We start from the raw sequence: 8,624 nt of genomic DNA on the forward strand, positions 1-8,624 counted from the left end.
ATCTTTAGAAAAAGTTGTTTATAGGTCATTTTCCGAAAATCTCACATTATTCAAAGTACAAAACGTCCACTAACGGCATAGGAAGTTTCAAACGCACCATTGAGTCATAAACAAACGATCACTGGTCATAGCGGACGCAAACGAACCAAACAAACCGAATAAGGGGAGCCTCGGGGCTCGTGGGCCCACCTCGAGTCAAATTGAGGTGGCGGACGCAAATCACAGACCTTAGGCTCCCTAGAGCCATCTACGAAAGTTTCGGAGGGTTTCGGACACAACCACACAAGTTATGACGATTCGAACATTCCTTTGACCAAATGCCACAAAAGGGTTCAATTGCGCTGGATGAATAGTACCCAAACTTGAACCTAAATTTCCAAGAGCAGAGTTACCCCCGAGATTCCGATATTAACCTAGTATGACTAGGACATGCCAAAAGAAGGATAGGTAGGCTTTACATACCTGGTTGGCGCCTTACGCTCGTCAAATCGCGATTCCCGTTTCGTCCAGAAACTGCAAATGGTCACTTTTACCAGTTACTATTCATGAGAGTTAGCATTTTCATCTTTGGGGCTATACTTGGCTACCGAAATTTCTGCAGCATTTGCCCTATAAATCTAACATCCCCGAGACTTAGCTCGGCTCAAAATATAACAACAACAACAGCCCAAACATCATTAAACCATACAAACCACAATCATACTACATTAACTTCAAAATTTCACTTTAATACATAAGTTGGCAAATTCTTGATTCAACTTCCAAATCTATTTCCACATTAGTCCATTCATTCACTCATTCCCAATTATTCAAGCACACTACATACAAGTTCCAAACCACATACAAACATCCCCAAAGTTCACTACTTTCCCATTTTTCATTCAAACACCAAAAGTTACGACGAACGTTCTAACTTGCGTCGTTTCATTCCAAATTCGTTATCATCAACCATAAATCTTATTTAAGGTCTTTAGTGTCATAAATATGCTATGATATACACAAATATCCCCAAAGGTATACATTTTTTCGATAACGTCCGAAATCATTTTCTAACACCAAATCAATTCTCCAAACATTCATTTACGTTACAAAGGTTACAACGACACCTCAAACGACTAAACGGAATTAAATTCACATGGTCTTGCACTACCTACAAGCCACGGCCAAACACACCCTTTCTACACACACACACCATGCACAAACACAACCCCATTCCATAATCTTCATACTAATTCAATCACTAACAAATATACATCCATTTCATAACATTAAAACATAAAAATCTTACCTTGTTCTTAAGATTCCGATTCGCCGCAAACGTCGCCCTTTCGTCAAACTAATTGTACCACAACGAAGAGCACCTCGAACTCATCAATCATTCCAAAAGATACTAGGCGATTGGATTAGAAACAAGCCACAAATTTTTTTTTTCTTTTTTTCTTATTTTTTTTTCGGCCGAGAGCACCTTCAATGGTGTTCTTGAATTTTTTTCTTGTGTTTATCTTGAAAAGTCTCAAGTATGCATAATATATATCCAACTAGGAGTCATGTGCATAGCACATGACTCTTTAAAAGTGGGCTTGGGCTTGCCCCCCTTGGCCGGCCACTTTAATCCCTTGGGCCTAAATTTTGTATTCAATTTTCTTGGCTCGATTCATTAAAAGTCCCGTTTTGTAATTCCCGAAACAAATTTCCGAAATTCCAAATTTACCCTCGGCCTTCCCCGAGGTCTTGACATTAATGATTCCATAACCAACATAGTCATATTTACTAAAATCAAGTTATGTCCTTAAAACACACAAGTCAAAATTATTTCTCGATTTCCAATTACACGAAACCACGGGACATAACATTCTCCCCCCCCTTAAGAACATTCATCCTCGAATGTTGAATCGACCTCATGGGTGTCGTACTACTCCGGGAGGGTTCTCTTGAGAGTTGTCCTTTATTGATTTTTCCGACATGGCTCCTTTACCAACATTAGGGGGCAAATTTTCACGTCACTGACTCAAATGCCTTCATAATACACTTTCTCATACCCCACGTGATTACCGGACCACACGCTATATTCTTGTAATGGACGAACGCTTTCCAGACATCATAGTCAATATCATTTTCTTGTCACCCTCCTGAGTTTCCATACCGCATCGTCGTAATCTCACTTTACTTCATATCAGACACTTCATGCCAAACAGATTCAGAACTAAAGCCGGACGCACATAAGCATATCGGACAGATTCATAGTCAACATCAAAGGTATAGAAGTATATCAGACAGACTAAAATGTGTCAAACAAATCTGGGGTCGGAGTTAGACGTACAAAGGCGTATCGGACGAATTGTAAGCAGAATCAAACACACGAAGATACACCAGACAGATTCATAATCATGGTCAGACGTACGGAATCATATCGAACAGATTCGAAATCAGAATCAAACGTACAGAATTATCTCATACAAAGTCGTGATCAGACAAACCGAAATGTATCAAACACCCGCGCGGTCAAAATCGAACGCACAGAAGCATATCAGACGGACTTATATCCAGAGTCAGACATACAGAGGTGTGCCAGACAGAAACGTATTCAGGATCAAACACATAAAGATTCATCAGACGGGAACATAGTCGAACTCATAGATATAGAGGCGTACTAGGCAGAGCCTCATCGGAATCGGAAGTGCAGAAGCACCAGAGATAGATTGTCAATTTAGGATCAAATCATTCATATTAAGGCTCCAATAATTCATGAGAATTTCCCTTTATTCGCAACCTTATCCGCCACGTTATCACACAATTTGTCTTGCGTCTCCCGCATCGACTCCTTCAAAGATTCCAATTACTCGCACTGCTTATCTTTTATTTATCACAACATTAGTTGCCGGGCTCGGCTCTTAGCCCACATGGCACTGAATGGAAATCATACACACACATACACATAGATATACACTTACACACGTTTATTCATACCTTGCTGGCGAACATCTCTGGCTGTTATTCAAATTCGTTCAATTTCCCAAGAGGTGTCGTACCCTTTCCTTTTTGCCCATTTAGTCCGCCTCGTTCCGCGCGACTCCCGAAAGGGCACCAATTACTCCACACACATTCTATTATCTTTTGGTTACCTCAAATTCCCATTTACATTAATCATACTTACACTTATGAAAAACTTTGCATTACTTCCCAGGGGGTCACACATCCAAGAATTGCTCTGGCTTGAGCACGCATAACCCTGAAACTTTTACACATTTTGACGCGTTAGGGCTGATATAATTTCGCCAATTGCCCCGTACGACCTTTGTCACGTAACTTTAGGCCAAACGGGGTCTTAGCAAATTTTTCGTAGCGGGCCCCACTATGACCCAAAGAGGTCGTTTGCTTTTCTGGTTGTGTGGTCTATCGTTTTAGCCTTCCAAATCCCATATATTTTCCTCCCACATGTACAGATAACTGCCTCGGATATTTTCATTAATTCGGATTCTTACCCTACCTTTACTGACACACACAAAAAGAATATCGCATAATACTGAGGTACAAACCTACCATTGCACATATTCATTAAACAAAATGGTTAGTAGTATACCTGGGTCTGTGTCTGGGGGTGCCTCTGGGTCCCGCCGACCAGTCAAAGCGTAGATGCGGTTCGAGGGACCGCAAGAATCTGAACCCCCACCACGGCCTCTACCGCGGCCCGCTGGTGCTGGCATACCTCGCCCCGTAGAGCGCGTGGCCGAAGGGGTAGTTGACGAACCAGCAACGGATCTCATCGGTGGTGCTGCGCTACCGGAACCGCCTGCCCACGGACAATCCCGCATGATATGGCCCTGGCGGCCACAAGCAAAACAGGCCCCTGTGACCCTGAAGCACTCACCTGGGTGCGATCTTCCACAATATGAACACGGGGGCATAGGTGGCCTAATCTGACTGGGACCCCTGCTCGCCTGAGGACCTGGGGCTCTGGAACTCTGGTCTGCCCTGGAGGGTCCTGCGCCATCAAATCTCTTACTAGCAGACTCTGTGTCCCGGCCTGACGGAGGAAAGTACCCACTGGACTGATACTGAGGCTGCCCGCCCCGAGAATCCCCAAAATGCCCCGCTGATCTGGCCCTCTTGGGCCGTCTCCCATCATACTCTCTGCTGGGCCGATCTGCTCGGTGCCGGTTCTCCATCCCCTGGGCGTAGGCCTGTAGACGGGCAATATCTATATCTGTCTGCAATGACACCGCCATACAGCCATCAATCAGGTAACGATCCAACCCCATAACATATCTATGCATCCAATCTGTCATATCTGCCACCACGGCAGGGGCATACCGGGCCAGGGAATCAAACTCCAAATTATATTCACGGACGCTCCGACCCCTCTGCTGCAGATGCAAAAACCGATCAGCTCGCTCCCGTCGTAACTCTGGGGGCAGAAAGTGGCGGGTGAAAGCAGTCACAAACTGATCCCACATAGCTGGAGGAGCACCCTCACCCCGGGATAGCTCCCAAGTCTCATACCAATGCGCGGCAACATCCCGAAGTCTATGCGAAGCTAGCTCAACCGACTCGGTCTCTGACGCCCTGACCAAGTCTAATGCACGCCGCATCCCCCGAATGAAGTCATGGGGGTCCTCGTCGGGCTTAGACCCGAAAAACTCTGGAGGGCCGCATAACAAGAACTCCCGAACTCTCAGGCTTTCCCGCCTGTCTTCATCATCATCGTCCCTCCGCCCGCGCCTGCGAGCCTGTCCGGCCACAATCGTGGTCAACAACTATACAGCCTCCCTCAGGGTCCTATCCTCCGCCCCTGGCTGAGGAGCTGGAGTCTCAGGAGCGGGTACACGGACCTCTGGAGCTGCTGAAGGTCCCGCTCCAGGCTGTACTAATGGGGGTGTAGCAGACCCCTCAGAATGAGGTGCAACCTCAGGCAAATCATAGACACGAGCCCGAGTAGCTTGTTGTGCCTGACTGGTCTCTCCCACCTTCGCCTTGCCCTTCTGGGCCGCCGTAGCCTTCTTCGGAGGCATTACTGCAAACACAACAACGGGTCAGATCAGAATAACCCTAATAGCACAGCTCTATCGCACGATCTAAGATTCCAAAGAAAGGGTAACACAACATCCTAGATGTCCTGTAGCTTCCTGTTTATAGATGTGGTGCACAACACATCGATAAACAAGACTCTACTAGACACGGCCTGTAGACATTCCGAGGACAAACCGCTCTGATACCACTTTTGTCACGACCCAGCCCCGTGGGCCGCGACTGGTGCCCTTCCGGGACACCCCAAAGGAACTCACACCCAGATCATCGTAATCAGACTCGACCAAACTCAACGTACGTTATTCGAACTCAACGTCGTAATCAGACAACTACCGAACACTTATCCTAAGCAGTCGCCCGTACAGATCAGACAAATCACAAATCAGAAAGGAGGCGGAATATACATCGCCAAATTTCACACTCACACATCAGAGGGGTGGCGGAATGTACATCGCCCCCAAATGCATACACACACATACAAACTCAGAGGCCGACTTGGCCATAGTAGCGTACGGGCCGCTTAAGATCGCAAAACAGACTCACCTGCAAACACACCGGACCCACGACCCACAAATCTGACTACAGGCCTCTAGACAAAACAGAACATAAGAACATAGGACGGGACAGGGCCCCGCCGTACCCACTCATCCAAATATACAGGATACAGACACAACAAAAGATATGTACCAATGGCTAGGCTCCGATTCAAAGGGGAGCTCTCCAACACAGCAGAATGAGTAGCCTAGACTGGAGGACCACCCAAACGAGCTTCTGTACCTGCGGGCATGAAACACAGCCCCCGAAGAAACGGGGGTCAGTACGGGAGAAGTACTGAGTATGTAAAGCAGAATGTACAGAAATCACAAACACAGCTGGAGTCAGAAAGAACAAACACACCAACATCGTAAACAAAGCAAATCTGCGCGGGAGGCGAACGTACAAATGCAAATCAAATCATGTATAGGGTTTAGGAATGTGGTCACCCCCCGACGCTGGTGCCACAACACATCATAACTCCAGAAGTTTTCAAATCTCCGTACAGTCTCCAGACACATCATATCACACACACATCATATCATCAGAACATATCAAATGCCATATCACATCATAACTCCATAAGCGGTAACCGGCCCTATGGCGAGGCCTCGGAAACCGTAACACATCATAACTCCCGAATATATTTTAGCGCGCACGATCACAAAGTCGGCCCGGGTACCGACGAACGAAGTCATAGCAGACCGCACGAACAAAGTAGTGCAGAAACCATATGCATATCAAAAATAATTTGTCGGACTCAACATATAGTTTACGTATAGGTATATACTGACGCCAGAAGGCTCGGAGTAGGAATCAGATTGAACAAAATTTGTGTATAAAAGTTACGAAGTTCCAAACTGCCAAATCTTTAGAAAAAGTTGTTTATAGGTCATTTTCCGAAAATCTCACATTATTCAAAGTACAAAACGTCCACTAACGGCATAGGAAGTTTCAAACGCACCATTGAGTCATAAACAAACGATCACTGGTCATAGCGGACGCAAACGAACCAAACAAACCGAATAAGGGGAGCCTCGGGGCTCGTGGGCCCACCTCGAGTCAAATTGAGGCGGCGGACGCAAATCACAGACCTTAGGCTCCCTAGAGCCATCTACGAAAGTTTCGGAGGGTTTCGGACACAACCACACAAGTTATGACGATTCGAACATTCCTTTGACCAAATGCCACAAAAGGGTTCAATTGCGCTGGATGAATAGTACCCAAACTTGAACCTAAATTTCCAAGAGCAGAGTTACCCCCGAGATTCCGATATTAACCTAGTATGACTAGGACATGCCAAAAGAAGGATAGGTAGGCTTTACATACCTGGTTGGCGCCTTACGCTCGTCAAATCGCGATTCCCGTTTCGTCCAGAAACTGCAAATGGTCACTTTTACCAGTTACTATTCATGAGAGTTAGCATTTTCATCTTTGGGGCTATACTTGGCTACCGAAATTTCGGCAGCATTTCCCCTATAAATCTAACATCCCCGAGACTTAGCTCGGCTCAAAATACAACAACAACAACAGCCCAAACATCATTAAACCATACAAACCACAATCATACTACATTAACTTCAAATTTTCACTTTAATACATAAGTTGGCAAATTCTTGATTCAACTTCCAAATCTATTTCCACATTAGTCCATTCATTCACTCATTCCCAATTATTCAAGCACACTACATACAAGTTCCAAACCACATACAAACATCCCCAAAGTTCACTACTTTCCCATTTTTCATTCAAACACCAAAAGTTACGACGAACGTTCTAACTTGCGTCGTTTCATTCCAAATTCGTTATCATCAACCATAAATCTTATTTAAGGTCTTTAGTGTCATAAATATGCTATGATATACACAAATATCCCCAAAGGTATACATTTTTTCGATAACGTCCGAAATCATTTTCTAACACCAAATCAATTCTCCAAACATTCATTTATGTTATAAAGGTTACAACGACACCTCAAACGACTAAACGGAATTAAATTCACATGGTCTTGCACTACCTACAAGCCACGGCCAAACACACCCTTTCTACACACACACACCATGCACAAACAAAACCCCATTCCATAATCTTCATACTAATTCAATCACTAACAAATATACATCCATTTCATAACATTAAAACATAAAAATCTTACCTTGTTCTTAAGATTCCGATTCGCCGCAAACGTCGCCCTTTCGTCAAACTAATTGTACCACAACGAAGAGCACCTCGAACTCATCAATCATTCCAAAAGAGACTAGGCGATTGGATTAGAAACAAGCCACGAAATTTTTTTTTTCTTTTTTTCTTTTTTTTTTTTCGGCCGAGAGCACCTTCAATGGTGTTCTTGAATTTTTTTCTTGTGTTTATCTTGAAAAGTCTCAAGTATGCATAATATATATCCAACTAGGAGTCATGTGCATAGCACATGACTCTTTAAAAGTGGGCTTGGGCTTGCCCCCCTTGGGCCTAAATTTTGTATTCAATTTTCTTGGCTCGATTCATTAAAAGTCCCGTTTTGTAATTCCCGAAACAAATTTCCGAAATTCCAAATTTACCCTCGGCCTTCCCCGAGGTCTTGACATTAATGATTCCATAACCAACATAGTCATATTTACTAAAATCAAGTTATGTCCTTAAAACACACAAGTCAAAATTATTTCTCAATTTCCAATTACACGAAAACACGGGACATAACACCAGTCATCCAACTTCTACCTCTCGAACTTGCAAGTCTACAATTATGATATCATAGGCCTTAATTAGACTATTTGCCTTGCTTACTAATCATCTTTAAATACATATAGAGCTTAACGAATTATGGACAACATTTCCCTTGTAAGCTCAACAACCCTTTGACTTCCCATTCGATCTAACATCAACCACAATACCCACAACACAATGACAACACATATACATATATATATATATATATATATATATATATATATATATATATATATATATATATATATATATATATGTATCAAAATATACTTAAATCCATTTCCAATCATCTCTTAAAATAACCCAAATCACCATATTCCCCTTCATCAACTTACCAC

The sequence above is a fragment of the Lycium barbarum genome, chromosome 3 (assembly GCF_019175385.1).
Source record: "Lycium barbarum isolate Lr01 chromosome 3, ASM1917538v2, whole genome shotgun sequence".
Classification (NCBI taxonomy): domain Eukaryota; kingdom Viridiplantae; phylum Streptophyta; class Magnoliopsida; order Solanales; family Solanaceae; genus Lycium; species Lycium barbarum.